The 13,942-nt window shown below is 39.3% G+C and overlaps 1 protein-coding gene across 4 annotated transcripts in view; it reads left to right on the top strand.

Moving 5' to 3' along the window:
* The first annotated feature begins 4,196 nt into the window (after positions 1-4,196).
* Positions 4,197-13,942, top strand: part of LOC120058305 (R3H domain-containing protein 1-like) — a 79,562-nt gene continuing 69,816 nt past the window's right edge. For all 4 annotated transcript variants that reach the window (XM_039006868.1, XM_039006867.1, XM_039006864.1 and 1 more), the window contains exon 1: positions 4,197-4,297. The gene's annotated coding sequence lies outside the window, so the exon portion shown is untranslated. The remainder of the gene's footprint in view (positions 4,298-13,942) is intronic.

Raw genomic sequence — 13,942 nt, 5'->3', positions numbered from 1 at the left:
GTTGGTTGGTTAATTACAATAGTAGCTTATCTTTCAAAGGGAAAATATTAATTGATATTTACTGATATTAATGTCAACATTAGACAATATTTAAAATTGCATCTTTATAGGCCATGGCTATGTCTCACTTTTCACCAGTTGAGCATTATTTAATTCATAATCTTAATTCATAAATGTTCTCAGTCTAATTAAATCTCCTAAATATAAGATTGTTTGCTAAAACTACAGTATATTACCGGCAGGAATGTTCTTCATGAACCATACAGCAAAGATTGAAAATGCATAACTACTCCATAATATCCTTTTTGATTGCAAATTAAACCCCACTTTGTTAATTCAAAGTCATAGAGTCCATTTCTATTCCCGGTTTGTCTTATGAGTTTATTGGAGTGTTTTACATAATTTCATTTTTAGTTCTCCCCTCAGTAAGCCAGATTCCAGTTTGAGGGTGCCTGCCTACACATCTCAACAGTTCCAAACAGAGCTCTCCTTTTTCAGCTGCATATGCAGGGCTGTGGCACTGGCCCTCCTCTTGATGAACGCTGCCTGTCCTCCCACACAGCAGTTATGTAAAGATAACAGGGTATCAGAAAACCTGTCACTTCACAGAAGTAGGCAACATGAACGTCAGTAACTGGCTTCTGTAAAGTATCAATCAGTCTGGGGCTACAGGGAGAGGATTTGCTTTACCTGAACCTGGCCATTCTCTCTGCTGCATTGACGCCATGGAGGTTTACAAGCAATTCCCCACATAAACGAATCAGACAGCGACAAACAGAGAGATATTATGCAGGTAAATAAAGATACAGTGCATATGGAAAATATTCAGACCCCTTCCCTTTTTCCACATTGTGTTACCTTACAGCCTTATTCTAAAATGGACTTTAAAAAAAATCCTCATCAAAGCGAAAATAGATTACATTTTTTTTTGTTGACAAATGTACTAAAAATAAAAACAGAAATACCTTTTTTAAATAAGTATTTAGACATGAAATTGAGATCAGGTGCATCCTGTTTTTTAAAAAACTAGACAGGTCAGTTAAGAACAAATTCTTATTTACAATCACAGCTTACCAGGGAACAATGGGTTAACTGCCTTGTTCAGGAGCAGAATGACAGATTTTACCTTGTCAGCTCAGGGATTCGATCCAGCAACCTTTCGGTTACTGGCCCAACACTCTAACCACTAGGCTACCTGCCTCCCCTGTTTCCATTGATCATCCTTGAGATGTTTCTACAACTTGATTGGAGTCCACCTGTGGTAAAATCAATTGATTGGACATGATTTGGAAAGGCACACCCAAGTCTATATAAGGTCCCACAGTTGACAGTCAGAGCAAAAACCAAGCCATGAGGTTGAAGGAATTGTCCGTAGAGCGCCGAGACTGGATTTTGTCGATGCACAGATCTGGGGAAGCGTACCAAAAAATGTCTGCAGCATTGAAGGTCCCCAAGAACACAGTGGCCTCCATCATCCTTAAATGGAAAAAGTTTGGAATCACCAAGGCTCTTCCTAGAGCTGGCCGCTCGGCCAAGCGGAGCAATCGGGGAACAAGCTCCAGAGTTCCTCATCAAGGCAAAGGGTGGCTACTTATATTTTGATTTGTTGAACACTTTTTTTGGTTAGTACATGATTCCATATGTTATTTCATAATTTTGATGTCTTCACTATTATTCTACAATGTAGAATGGAATGAGTAGGTGTGTCAACTTTTGACTGGTACTGTATGTAAATGTAATATTTCTGTTTATTTTTGTATAAATTTGCAAACAATTATAAAAACTTGTGGGGAAGTGTGTGTGTAGATTGATAAGGGGGAAAAAATTATTTATTACATTTTAGAATAAGTGTAACGTAACAAAATGTGGGAAAAGTAGAGGGGTCTGAATACTTCCATGTACTTCCATTTTCTATGTACATGGAAAGAGGGAGAGAGAGGGGGAGAAAGAGGGGTGGATAAACTGGTTGATTGAATATGAGCATACTGTACTCAGCACATAACAAGGTGCTTAAAAGTTCACTTGTTTGTGTATTGCTTTGTTTGGGGGTATGTTGAGGTTTGAAGAGCTTGTGCCATTGTCTGAAGAGGAACATTTTAGGTTGAAAAGAGTCACGGGCAAGAGCAATGAGTGGTGCTCTAAAGCTGGGTTATTTATGTATTTGCTCTTGTTTATCATGAATATACTGTACATTTGGAGATCACTATTATCCAGGCACTCAATAAAACATTGGATTATTTTATTGGCTCAGAAGGTAAAGTCAGAGAGGACATCAACAAATTTGCTGTAAGGAAAGGCATTGTCTGAGTGCTCAGCCTCAAATCGATACCCTTTGCTAGGCTTTAGCTAACCTGATCTTTACTAACGCACTGAGAAGCCAGCAGGGAAAAAAGAAGACCATTGGAACGCAGGCCCTTGTGTCCCATGTTGCTCCCTCAATTGACTGACTGACCTAACCAGAGAAGCGACTGTTACATCCCAGGGAATTGATTTCAATCCACCAACTCAGTTTGTTCCAAAGGGCACCCTATACCCTTTATAGTACCTTACTTTTGACCAATGCCCCGGTCAAAACTATTGCATAGGGAATAGGGTGCCATTTGGGATACCTACTGTGTCCCTGGGCAGACTTACAACCCCACAGGAATTAGAATCAGCTGAGGCTAACTTTGAAGAAACTTGTCTTTTATCTGTAACCCTGAAAACAGCCCTGGCTAGAACAGATGTAAAATGTTTTTCAAAAGTTTTTGCGTTTCACAAAGGAAGTAATCTAAGGATGGTGATAAGGATATGTGAAATTAAAGTATGCGTACTCTTCTCAAATTGTCCAAATGCTTGCCACCACCTGTCCTGTCAAAATACTGCGTTATACTTTTCATTATCTGTATGAAAAACATTACATTTTATCCGTAATTTAAAAACAATTTAAATTATAGAAAAACACACACAGATTTTACCTGGATGGTTTTAATTCTTGGCATCTTCTCCCCGGCCTGCTCTTGACTGCACTCACCTTACAATGACTATCTGACTTCAGCATGGCTGCCTCTCCATAGATTCCAGAGAGCAACTGACTAGTTACTTTTTCAATAAAAAAGTTTCAAATAATTGACTTCTCTCATGACAGCAACAATTTATAATAGTTTTCTTTTTTTCCCCACACCTTGTGGCTAGCTAGTTAGTGATAGGACAAGATTCAGTGTCATTCATTTGTTCCACTCTGCATCCCACCAGTCCCAAATGTGGCAATGCCTTCCATTGTGTACATCATGGCAAATTTAAAAGAAACCTAAACATCCATTTTCTGCTCCTGGCTGTTGAATACAATTATATTTGAAAGTACTCTGCCGATTTTCCATGGGGTTGATCCTTCAGCTGGTTGAAATCTGAGACAAAAATATCCACAGCACAGTATTATTAAAGGCCCAGTGCAGTCAAAATGTGACTTTCCTGTATTTTATATATTTTTCCAGAATATGAGGTTGAAATAATACTGTGAAATTGTGAAAATTATGATGCCCTTATAGTGTAAGAGCTGTTTGAAAAGACCGCCTGAAATGTCAGCCTCTTTTGGTGGGATGGTTTTGGCCTCCCTGGTGACATCACCATACGGTAAAATTGTTTATAGACCAATAAAAAAGTGAATTCCAAACCTCTGTGCCAATAACAGCTAGTTTTCAGTTTTCCCCTCCCCACTCAGACCATTCCCAGCAAAATCCTTACTTGAGAAATTTATTTTTGACCATTTTAATTGAAAACAATCACAGCAAGGTACTTAATTGTCATCGAACAATTATTTGATATTGAGAAAAAAACGGCTGCATTGGACCTTTAAACCGATAAAAAAAGGTATCTGTCTATGGCAATCAAGATGTATTTGCTCATGTCCTAATGTACGTGTACAAGACAGAAGCACATGCGCGCAATGAATGCAAACCAACGAAGTCTTGCAGGTGTTGACGTGGTTTTGCGCATGTGCCAGGTGAAATTTCAATTGCACTACTGGCACTCTAAAAAGTCGGGTAAATAATACTTTCATGTGGATATTTTGTTTTAAATGTTGCCCAGCTGAAATACCAACCGGTAGGGTAGAGTACATTCAAATTAAATGTTATTCAACATTCTGGCAGAGTTTTGTTTGAATATAACAATAATTTGGATCATAGTCTGTCTGATTAGGCAACCTCCCCCTATCTGTCAGTCAGTTGCAGACGCGCTGCCTCCCCCTCATGTTGCCGACTGACTGGAAATAGAAACATAAATATACACACCGCTAACTAACAACCTAACGCAGCCGGTAAGGACAATTTAATGGTTTATAAATGTAACGTTAACTATTTTCTTGAATATTCTATGAACGTAATTAGCGCAGCCAAGTTAGCTAGCTAAACGGCTTCCAATGGCGAGAAAGGCAACGTTGACGAAGCTTTGGCCTAGCTGAAAGACTAGCTAATTATAGCTAACGTTATCTAGCTAACCTGACGAATAAAAACAAGGGATTCTCCCTGACAAGTTTTTTGTAAGCACGTGTCATGCGAGCATAGTCGTTATTAATTTTTTTTAAAAAGTATACATACATATATGGATTTTGTTAAACTGGTGCCTAACCTTTGTAACTTAGTCAGCTAACTTAACTGTTATTTTACAGAAATAGTTAGCTAGCTATGTGGCTAGCAAATGCTCGCTAACCATGTGAGGCCTGCCATAATCGCGTTCTGTGGCACTAAGGCAAGGGGGCGGTAACGTTAGGTGACTAGGTTAGGTAGCTAGTCACCAGGTTGCACATTTTTCTTGCTAGTGTCAGTGCACAATGGCCTAACGAGTTAGTTAACTAGCTAGCTAGTTGCATGCAGTAATACTGTATATGAATAAAACAGTCGAGGTAGATGTGACTTGGTCGAGTTGCTAGCAAAGTTCATTTTTAACAAGTTCATGCTCTTTGAAACTGACTCGCGCAAGCTAGCCTGTGAGGTTGGATTTTGTATTGCGTTGAAAGATAGCTAAGTGTAACTTTAATGTTTTTGCGGAGAGCTTGCGGTGCTAGCCGAGTTTATGCACATGCAACATTGACTGGGTGATTCTCATGAAACCAGTTTTAATCATGGCATTAACCAATTGAGTTAGAATACCATGATGCAACTATCATTCTGAAGACTAAGATGCCTAGTTTATCAAAGGGGGTGTGGTATATGACCATTTTATACCACAGCTAAGGGCTGTGTTTATGCACTGCGGAGTGCCTTGATACAGCCCTTAGCCTTGGTATCCAAGGTGTCTTATTGCTATTATAAACTGGTTACCAACGTAATTAGATAGAAAAATAAATGCTTCATACTGATGGTATATGGTCTGATGTACCACGGCTGTCAGCCAATCAGAATTCAGGGCTCAAATCACTCAGTTTATAAAGCACATTATACAACGGGTGGGTCTAATCCTGAATGCTGAACTTTGAGTGAAACTGGAAAATGTGCGGATTCACAAAATCAGCCTTGGTGCATTGGATTGAAAATGTTTCAATTAACAAAACTTGGTTACTGTGCTAATCCTGAGATTTGAAACGGGGGAGTAGAGCCTGAGTAGTAAGGAATTGGAGTCCTTGGAGAACTTTGTAACACTTTTTGGTCCATGTACAGATGTTATGTGAATGCTTAAATAGTGGTGTGAATACAATTATGTACATTGATGTGTCGCCCAACCCTGCCCCCCTCTCCCAATGTTTTGGATGCTGAAGGTACTTTCATAAATCATGGCAATACTGTACATGCAATCAAATAATCATACAATTATGGATATTAAACATTTAGGTACATACAAGTGTCTTATATCGGTTGAAAGCTTAAATTCTTGTTAAAACTGCATTCCAGCCGGTGTCTATTCAACAAGTTGCCACCGGCTAAATCTATGAAGTTAAAATGCCTATTTACTCTGTTCCATCAGACTGCGTAATCCACTATCTCATCAGCCCAGCCAGGCACGTTCTAAACTTGATCTCCACTATAAAAAGCATCTAGACATTATATCACATTTCTCTTAGACTAACATTTAGTTTTCAACAGAGGAGATTTTTATAAACCTTGCTGTCTGTCTCTGACATTTGCAACATTGTTTCAATATTCAAATTCCATCTCCAGCTGTGCCATAGTAATTAAGGTGTCGGGACCAGACAGACAGGGAGGTAGTGCTTCTCAACCAGTCAAAATAATGTATCGGCTGGTATAATTTTTATGGATATACTGTACCAGTCAAAAGTTTGGACACACCTATTCATTCAAGGGTTTTCCTTTATTTTTTTACTATTTTCTACATTGTAAAATAATAGTGTAGACATGATAACTATGAAATAACACATGGAATCATATAGTAACCAAAAACAAAACATATTTTATAGTAGAGGTCGACCGATTATGATTTTTCAACGCCGATACTGATTATTGGAGGACCAAAAAAAGCCGATGCCGATTTAAAAAAATTAATAAAAATAATTGTATTTGTAATAATGACAATTACAACAATACTGAATGAACACTTATTTTAACTTAATATAATACATCAATAAAATCAATTTAGCCTCAAATAAATAATGAAACATGTTCAATTTGGTTTAAATAATGTAAAAACAAAGTGTTCGAGAAGAAAGTAAAAGTGCAATATGTGCCATGTAAGAAAGCTAACGTTTAAGTTCCTTGCTCAGAACATGAGAACATATGAAAGCTGGTGGTTCCTTTTAACATGAGTCTTCAATATTCCCAGGTAAGAAGTTTTAGGTTGTAGTTATTATAGGACTATTTCTCTCTATACGATTTGTATTTCATATACCTTTGACTATTAGATGTTCTTATAGGCACTTTAGTATTGCCAGTAAAACAGTATAGCTTCCATCCCTCTCCTCGCCGCTACCTGGGCTCGAACCAGGAACACATCGACAACAGCCACCCTCGAAGCAGTCTTACCCATGCAGAGCAAGGGGAACAACTACTCCAAGTCTCAGAGCGAGTGATGTTTGAAACGCTATTAGCGCGCACCCCGCTAACCAGCTAGCCATTTCACATCGGTTACACCAGCCTAATCTCGGGAGTTGATAGGCTTGAATTCATAAACAGCAAAACGCACGAAAGTGCTGTTTGAATGAATGCTTACGAGCCTGCTGATGCCCACCATCGCTCAGTCAGAATGCTCTATCAAATCATAGACTTAATTAAAACATAATAATACACAGAAATACGAGCCGTAGGTCATTAATATGGTCGAATCCGGAAAATATAATCTCGAAAACAAAACATTTATTCTTTCAGTGAAATACGGAACCGTTCCGTATTTTGTCTAACGGGTGGCATCCATCAGTCTAAATATTCCTGTTACATTGCACAACCTTCAATGTTATGTCATACTTATGAAAAATTCTGGCAAATTAGTTCGCAATGAGCCAGGCGGCCCAAACTGTTGCATATACCCTGACTCTGCGTGCAATGAACGCAAGAGAAGTGACACAATTTCACCTGGTTAATATTGCCTGCTAACCTGGATTTTTTTTAGCTAAATATGCAGGTTTAAAAATATATACTTCTGTGTATTGATTTTAAGAAAGGCATTGATGTTTATGGTTAGGTACACGTTGGAGCAATGACAGTCCTTTTTCGCGAATGCGCACTGCATCGATTATATGCAACGCAGGACAGCGCTAGATAAACTAGTAATATCATCAACCATGTGTAGTTATAACTAGTGATTATGATTGATTGACTGATAGTTTTTTATACTGCATTCGCGTAACAGGCGGGCTCCTCGTGAGGCAGGTGGTTAGAGCGTTGGACTAGTTAACCGTAAGGTTGCAAGATTGAATCGCTGAGCTGACAAGGTAATAATCTGTCGTTCTGCCCCTGAACAAGGCAGTTAACTTCTTATGGCTGCAGGGGCAGTATTGAGTAGCTTGGATGAAAGGTGCACAGAGGTGCCCATAGTAAACTGCCTGCTCCTCAGTCCCAGTTGCTAATATATGCATATTATTATTCATATTGGATAGAAAACACTCTGAAGTTTCTAAAACTGTTTGAATGATGTCTGTGAGTATAACATAACTCATATGGCAGGCAAAAACCTGAGAAAAAAATCCAAACAGGAAGTGGGAATTCTGAGGTTGGTCAATTTTCAACCAAGACCCTATTGAATACACAGTGGGATATGGATGAGTTTGCACTTCGTACGGCTTCCAATAGATGTCAACAGTCTGTAGAACCTTGTCTGATGCCTCTACTGTGAAGTGGGGCCGAAGGAGACAGGAATTAGTCAGGTCTATCATGACCTGACAATGCGCGTTCACATGAGGGAGCTCTGTTCCATCACACATCTGAAGTCGATGTAATTCTCCGGTTGGAACGTTACTGAAGATTTATGTTAAAAACATTCTAACGATTGATTCAATACATAGTTTGACATGTTTCTACTGACTGTTACGGAACTTTTTGACATTTCGTCTGCTTTTAGTGAACGCGCTTCTTGACTTTGGATTTGTTTACCAAACACGCTAACAAAAATAGCTATTTGGACATAAATGATGGACATTACCGAACAAAACAAACATTTCTTGTGGAAGTGGGAGTCCTGGGAGTGCATTCCGATGAAGATCAGCAAAGGTAAGTGAAGATTTATAATGCTTTTTATGAGTTTTGTTGACTGCACAATATGGCAGTATGGCTTCCTTTTGTGGCTGAACGCTGTTCTCAGATTACTGAATATTGTGCTTTTGCCGTAAAGCTTTTGAAATCTGACACAGCGGTTGCATTAACTTTTTATGGCTGCAGGGGCAGTATTGAGTAGCTCTGATTAAAGGTGCCCATTTCAAACGGCCTCGTACTCAATTCTTGCTCGTACAATATGCATATTATTATTACTATTGGATAGAAAACACTCTCTAGTTTCTAAAACCGTTTGAATTATATCTGTGAGTGAAACAGAACTCATTTGGCACAAACTTCCTGACCAGGAAGTGGAAAGTCTGAAATCGAGGCTCTGTTCTTCTTCCTGCCTATAAATGGGCATGATACGTAAGAGTCTACGTGCACTTCATAGACCTTCCCCTGGATGTCAAGAGGCTGTGAGAGAAGAAATTTAGTGTTTATCTTGGTCTGAAGTGGAATACAAGCTCTTTGTATGACGTGTCCCTCATTTCCGGTACTCTGGGGAGCGCGAGGTGGACAGTGGGATTGCCTTCTGTTTAGCTGCCGTTATGGACGACTACTATCTCCGGCTTTGATTTTATTTGATACATGTGACCATATCATCGTAAAGTATGTTTTTTCAATATAGTTTAGTCAGATTATTGAAATTTTTTCGGGAGTTTTGCCGTGTTCCGTTCTCTGACTTTGTTGACGATGGAGAGATCCGTGCCACTTGGCTAGTGCGCGTGCTAAATCAAGAGGGAAAGTTGCCGTTCTAAATCCAAACAACGATTGTTCTGGACAAAGGACACCTTGTCCAACATTCTGATGAAAGATCAGCAAAAGTAAGAAACTTTTTATGATGCTATTTCATATATCTGTCGTACATGTGAACTAGTCGTGGGCGCCCAACATTTGGGTACTCTAGCTATACCGAAGCTGCATATCGTAATGAAGTTATTTTTAGAATTCTAACACTGCGATTTCATTAAGAACTAATGGATCTATCATTTCCTATACAACATGTATTTTTTAGTTATGTTTATGAATAGCTATTTGGTCAGAATATGTGTCAGAAAAAGTGTCAGGAAAAATCCGGACGTAGTGGGAAAAAGTAGCTAAGTTAGCACAATGTGTAACCATTGATTTCAGCTCTAAATATGCACATTTTCGAACAAAACATAAGTGTATGTATAACCTGATGTTATAGGACTGTCATCTGAGGAAGAAAATCAAGGTTAGTCAAATTATATATCTTTTGCCTGTTTGTTACGATCGCTTACTTTTGCTACTGGGAAATTGCTTGTGTTTTTGGCTATTGTGGTAAGCTAATATAACGCTATATTGTGTTTTCGCTGTAAAACACTTGATAAATCGGAAATATTGTCTGGAATCACAAGATGCCTGTCTTTCAATTGCTGTACACTATGTATTTTTCAGAAATGTTTTATGATGAGTATTTAGTTATTTGGCGTTGGTGTCTGTAATTATTCTGTCTGCTTTCGGTGCAATTTCTGATTGTAGCTGCAATGTAAACTATGATTTATACCTGAAATATGCACATTTTTCGAACAAAACATAGATTTATTGAATAACATGTTATAAGACTGTCATCTGATGAAGTTGTTTGTTGGTTGGTTCTTGGTTAGTTAGGTTGGCTTTGTGCATGCTACCTGTGCTGTGAAAAATGTCTGTCCTTTTTTGTATTTGGTGGTGAGCTAACATAAATATACGTGGTGTTTTCGCTGTAAAACATTTTAAAAATCGGATATGTTGGCTGGATTCACAAGATGTGTACCTTTCATATGCTGTATTGGACTTGTTAATGTGTGAAAGTTAAATATTTAAAAAAAGAATATTTTGAATTTCGCGCCCTGCACTTGAGCTGGCTGTTGTCATAAGTGTACCGACGTCGGGCTTGCAGCCATAAGAAGTTAAGAACAAGTGTATCTTTAATTCTATGTAAAACATCTATCTTTCATCAATAATGAGTATTTATGTTATTTGACGTGGCTCTGCAATTTCTCCGGATATTTTGGAGGCATTTCTGAACATGGCACCAATGTAAACTGAGGTTTTTGGATATAAATATCAACGTTATCGAACAAAACATATATGTATTGTGTAACATGAAGTCCTATGAGTGTCATCTGATGAAGATCATCAAAGGTTAGTGATTAATTTTATCTCTATTTCTGCTTTTTGTGACTATGGCTGTGCTTATTGTGGTTTGGTGTGACCTAACCTAATCGTTTGTAGTGCTTTCGCTGTAAAGCCTATTTGAAATTGGACATTTTGTTGGGATTAACAACAAGATTACCTTTAAAATGGTATAAAATACATGCATGTTTGAGGAATTTTAATTATGAGATTTCTGTTGTTTGAATTTGGCGCCCTGCACTTTCACTGGCTGTTGACATATCATCCCGTTAACGGGATTGCAGCCATAATTAACCCACCGTTCCTAGGCCCTCATTGAAAATAAGAATGTGTTCTTAACTGACTTGCCTAGTTAAATAAAGGTGTAAAATTACCGATTTCCGATTGTTATGAAAACTTGAAATCGGCCCTGATTAATCGGTCGACCTCTATTTTATAGTTGAGATTCTTCAAAGTAGCCACACTTTGCCTTGATGATAGCTTTTTACACTTGGCATTCTCTCAACCAGCTTCACCTGGAATGCTTTTCCAACAGTCTTGAAGGAGTTCCCACATATGCTGAGCACTTTTTGGCTGCTTTTCCTTCACTCTGCGGTCCAACTCATCCCAAACCATCTCAATTGGGTTGAGGTCGGGTGATTGTGGAGGCCAGGTCATCTGATGCAGCACTCCATCACTCTTCTTGAGCAAATAGCCCTTACCCAGCCTGGAGGTGTGTTGGATCATTGTCCTGCTGAAAAACAAATGATAGTCCCAGTAAGCGCAAACCAGATGGGATGGTGTATCGCTGCTGAATGCTGTGGTAGCCATGCTGGTTAAGTATGCCTTGAATTCTAAATAAATCACTGACAGTATCACCAGTGAAGCACACCATCACACCTCCATGCTTCACGGTAGGAACCACACATGCGGAGATCATTCGTTCACCTGCTCTGCGTCTCACAAAGACACGGTGGTTGGAACCAAAAATAAAACATTTGGATATATCAGACCAGATTTCCGCAAGTCTAATGTCAATTGCTCATGTTTCTTGGCCCAAGCAAGTCTCTTGCGAGATATTGCCGTTTCTTGGCAATATCTCGCATGGAATAGCCTTCATTTCTCAGAACAAGAATAGGCTGACGACTTTCAGAAGAAAGTTCTTTGTTTCTGGCCATTTTGAGCCTGTAATCGAACCCATAAATGCTGATGCTCCAGATACTCAACTATTCTAAAGAAGGCCAGTTTTATTGCTTCTTTAATAAGGACAACAGTTTTCAGCTGTGCTAACATAATAGCGAATGTGTTTTCTAATGATCAATTAGCCTTTTAAAATGATAACCTTGGATTAGCTAACACAACGTGCCATTGGAACACAGGAGTAATGGTTGCTGATAATGGCCTCTCATATGCCTCTGTACGCATATGTACATATTCCATAAAAATCAGCAGTTTCATTTACAACATTAACAATGTCTACACTGTATTTCTGATCAATTTGATGTAATTTTAGTGAACAATTTTTTTTTTTTCAAAAACAAGGACATTTCTTAAGTGACCCCAAACTTTTGAACTGTAGTGTATATATTGTTTGTAGTCAAGCATCGATCATCATGTGACCAGAATAAGACCCTCAATATTTATTTGAAAAGAGCATCAAGCTGTGCACTTATTTTGATGGGGGTGAATTTTACCCCCTTTTGTCCTCCTCAATTCTGTGATATCCAGTTGGTAGTTATGATCTTGTCTCGTCGCGGCAACTCCCTAACAGGGTCGAAGGTCGAGTCATGGGTCACAGGTCGAGAGGCGAAGGTCGAGTCATACATCCTCCGAAACATGATCTGCAATCTGCGCTGCTTCTTAAAGATATACTTCTCCTTAATGCAACCGCTGTGTCATATTTCAAAAAAGCTTTACAGCGAAAGCACACCATGGAATAATCTGAGTACAGCGCTCAGCCACCAAAACAAGCCATACAGATACCCGCCATGTTGTGGAGCCAACAGAAGTCAGAAATAGCATTATAAATATTCACTTACCTTTGATCTTCATCGGAATGCACTCCCAGGAATCCCAGTTCCACAATAAATGTTTGTTTTGTTCGATAAAGTCCATAATTTATGTCCAAATACCTCCTTTTTGTTCGCGCGTTTAGTTCACAAATCCAAATTCCCATGACGCAGGCACTTAGTCCAGGACGAAAAGTCAAAACAGTTCCATTACAGTTCGTAGAAACATGTCAAATGATGTATAGAATCAATATTTTTGATGTTTTTATCATAAATCTACAATTCCTTTTGTCTTTAGAAATGAAAGGGAACGCAGCTCGCTTTCACGGCCGCACACGTGACTTAGCCATGGCATTCTGCCAGACCCCTTAGTCAAACCGCTCTTATTCTGACGGGACTGACGGGACACAGTCTGTGTCCCGTCAGTTGAGGATAACACTTTCCGTCAAGATAGAACTGCCAAAGGGGGAGGAGTTGCAATCTACTGCAGAGATAGCCTGCAAAGTTCTGTCATACTTTCCAGGTCTATGCCCAAACAGTTCGAACTTCTAATTTTAAAAATTAATCTCTCCAGAAATAAGTCTCTCACTGTTGCCGCCTGCTACCGACCCCCCTCAGCTCCCAGCTGTGCCCTGGACACCATCTGTGAATTGATCGCTCCCCATCTAGCTTCAGAGTTTGTTCTGTTAGGTGACCTAAACTGGGATATGCTTAACACCCCGGCAGTCCTACAATCTAAGCTAGATGCCCTCAATCTCACACAAATCATCAAGGAACCCACCAGGTACAACCCTAAATCCGTAAACATGGGCACCCTAATAGACATTATCCTGACCAACTTGCCCTCCAAATACACCTCTGCTGTCTTCAATCAAGATCTCAGCGATCACTGCCTCATTGCCTGTATCCGCTACGGGTCCGCGGTCAAACGACCACCCCTCATCACTGTCAAACGCTCCCTAAAACACTTCTGCGAGCAGGCCTTTCTAATCGACCTGGCCCGGGTACCCTGGAAGGATATTGACCTCATCCCGTCAGTTGAGGATGCCTGGTCATTCTTTAAAAGTTACTTCCTCACCATATTAGACAAGCATGCTCCGTTCAAAAAATGCAGAACTAAGAACAGATATAGCCCTT

Source organism: Salvelinus namaycush, chromosome 13 (assembly GCF_016432855.1).
Source record: "Salvelinus namaycush isolate Seneca chromosome 13, SaNama_1.0, whole genome shotgun sequence".
Taxonomy (NCBI): domain Eukaryota; kingdom Metazoa; phylum Chordata; class Actinopteri; order Salmoniformes; family Salmonidae; genus Salvelinus; species Salvelinus namaycush.
Note: the sequence above shows the minus strand (reverse complement) of the source record. Positions and strands in the feature narration are given on the sequence as shown.